Genomic DNA, 3308 nt, shown 5'->3' with positions numbered 1-3308 from the left:
ATTAAACCACAACACAAGGACTTCAATCCCCTAACACCAATTGTTGCACAAAAACCATTTGAAAAATGGGGGATTGACTTCGTGGGTCCCATACATCCAGCAGCAAAAGGAACACAGGCACGCTACATCATTGTGGCCACTGATTACTTTACAAAATGGGCTGAAGCTAAAGCGGTCAGAAAGGCAGATGCCAGAAGCACACAGCAAGATTCTTATACGAAAATGTGATCACCCGATTTGCATGTCCCATTGAAATTGTGTCGGATAGAGGCACACATTTTGTCAATGAGGTAATCCAAGAACTCTTGTCTGGCTTCATGGTAATCCATAGAAAAAGCACACCCTACTACCCCCAAGGGAATGGACTCACAGAATCCACCAACAAAATCATATGCATTATCCTCACCAAGGTAGTAGAACCACATCGTTCTGATTGGGCAGAGAAACTGAATGCAGCCTTATGGGCATACAGAACCACATTCAAGGTCAATACAGGGAGCACACCTTTTCAATTGGTGTACGGCCTTGAAGCTGTGGTCTCACTCGAATTTGTAATACCAAGTCTACGCATCGCAATATAGGAACGCATGGGTGACCATGAATCCTTGAAAGAATAGCTCTATCAGTTGGAGAAGCATACAGAGACAAGACTAGTCGCCTACCATGCCATGACAATAGAAAAACGCAGAAGAAAGGCATGGTTTGATAGAAATCTGAAAGCTAAAGACATCAAGGAAGGCGACTTAGTCCTATTATACAATGCCAAAGTACACAAGGGGAAACTGAAGTATGTAGGTGAAGGACCCTACCGAGTACAAAAGATGAATCCCATCGGAGCTGTGCTGCTTGAAACATTGGATGGAGTCCAATTCAACACAACAATAAACAGGAGCCGACTGAAGCGCTACTACATCAACACGTAAGCCGTCCCCGACAAAAATGAAGATTTGGAAAACCAAGTATTCCTTAGTTAGGATTAGATTGTATCACGAGCACTCACTTGCATATGTACAGCATCAATCGATTTTACCTAGGGCTCAAAAGTGATGAATGAGTTCTAGCTGCCCTATGAAAATACCAACAAAAAAGCATATAGTTAGTCCCTACCTAGCGACTAGGTCATGTGCACTCACATGCTTTCGCTTAGACACATAGATGATTGCATGAATAATTACACCACACACTTTCATTCTCTCGCACACACACACACAGAAAGGTCATACTGGCATGCCAATCAATCTAATGTACACTTCATGCACATGGATGCAGGTTCAAAAAAGATGTCGCCACTAAAGAGGATGCACAGAAAGAGCCCACTGCCTCAACCACGGGACCCCTTTTTGTTGGTGCGATGGGATGATCAGCTGCATGGGTGGGATGTCGGTTATGTCGTGCCATGTAAATAATAGGGATGGCCTTTGTAGCAATGGCAACAAACCTGCAATAACCCTAAGGGGAGGACTACCCATGAGGCAGACATACGCAATGAAAGCATCCGTCCTAAGTGTTATAAACCCAGCATGTGTAGATAGGCAGAAGATATTCTTCTCATCTTCAGACAAGTCTTGGCAAATTATGCGCACGGTTTTAGTCCCGATGGAACGTTCCCAATTGATTGTTGGATGAGAAATATTATCCTGATTTGGAGTTGCTTCCATTGGATAAGCACGCGTGCGTTGAGGTGATCTTCCACTTGTAGAGCCGCCACAAGCTCTTGGTACACCACGGTTGTGCGTTGTAGTGGGGCGTCATTGGTGTTTTCTTCCAATGCCTCATTGTTGTGCACTAGCAATTGGAATTCAAGCTTGGAGATGATTATTTTTTGGGAGTGCATCTCATTCATTTTTTCTTTGTATTGATGGTAGATGGTTGTGTATGCCTCCTCAAGCTTTCTCATTTGCAAGGTGACCTTTGCCTGTTGAGGAATGTCTTCAGTGGTATTGGACCATTGGTCCAAGACTTGGGCTTGTGAAGTGCTGGCCTCTTGAACGGTAGCAAGTTGGTCTTTTAAGATTCGGCATTCCCTTGTAAGCTCATCACTGCTGAAGGCACGTACTGCCAAAGACTGTTTCATGTCTTTAAGCTTGTCTTTGCAATCCTGGAGCTCTTCTTCTTTGTGAATTAGAGTGAGTCGAGCTTGTGCCACTACCTCCGTCTATTGCGCATGTGCAGATGTCAAGGAGTTATAGTAGGTTTGTAGGATTGCCATTGCTTCTACTACCACAGTCAGCTGTGTTTGACTTTGGTGGAGGTTGGAGGTCACATCCCTTACTGCCTTCTCTTGAGCTTGGAGAGCTTGGTTCATGCACACTTCTTCTACCTCCTCATCTATCTATGCCCAAAGTGCCTTGACCTCTATGGCGATTGCCTGGAATTGGTCTTCGATTTTTGATGCAGTTTGCCTTTCCAATTCTCTTGCATATTCTTCCTCGGCCAAGCTAGTGAATAGTTCTGACATTTGGATCATTTGGCTAGCTTGATGTTGGTGAATGACACACGGTGATGAGGTCTGGTGATATTGTTGATACAAGTGGTGCCCATGTAGCCATCCTGATGATTCTGTAGCACTTGGGGGAGGTTGTTCCAATGGCATTTCAGTCCCTTGTGTATAATAGTCATATTGCTAATTCGCACTAGCTCCCCTTGTGGCTCATCGACTAGCATGGCGTCGATGGGCGGCTCGAGTGCTGATGTAGTCTCAGGCTTTGGTGCCGATCTTTCCTCCAGTTCGGGTGCCGATCAGGTTGGTGCTATCGGTGGAGACTTATTGGTTGCAGTTGTGCACCAGTGATTGTACCGTAATTGCCATCCTTTGCATTGCTAGAGTAGTAAGAATGGAGAAAGTCCTTGAATTAGGTGGTCAGGGTAGGACTGTCCTCTAAGGATTTGACGCTCTCATGCAAATTGCCTAGACCCCGTTGCTTTAAGTAAGATGTTGCTTCCTGGGAAAGAGCATAAGTCGATGTGGGTGGCCAGACAAGTTCCAGTGATTGGGCCTTGTTAATGGTTGTGTAGGCCGATTGTGACTGGGGTGGCATTTGTTCTACTTGGTCATGCACTGAATCTTCTTTGGAGCTATCGCTTTGGACCATGAATGCCTGTGGTCTCCGTGGTTGAGAGGATGTAGATGGCTACGAACTTTGTGCAACACACAACCGGACATCAGTTTTGCAACTGGTGTACTAAGAAAGTTTTTTAATAAGCCCCAGGAGAACCATTGGAGGACAGGGATGTGGGTGCTGAAATGCATCAAAGGCACACTTGATTATGGCATCACCTATACCAAGGGCAACATCTTGACCGGATTT

Source organism: Dipteris shenzhenensis, chromosome 19 (genome assembly GCF_047967505.1).
Source record: "Dipteris shenzhenensis isolate YYH24624 ecotype China chromosome 19, Dip_SZ_1.0, whole genome shotgun sequence".
Lineage (NCBI taxonomy): Eukaryota > Viridiplantae > Streptophyta > Polypodiopsida > Gleicheniales > Dipteridaceae > Dipteris > Dipteris shenzhenensis.
Note: the sequence above shows the minus strand (reverse complement) of the source record.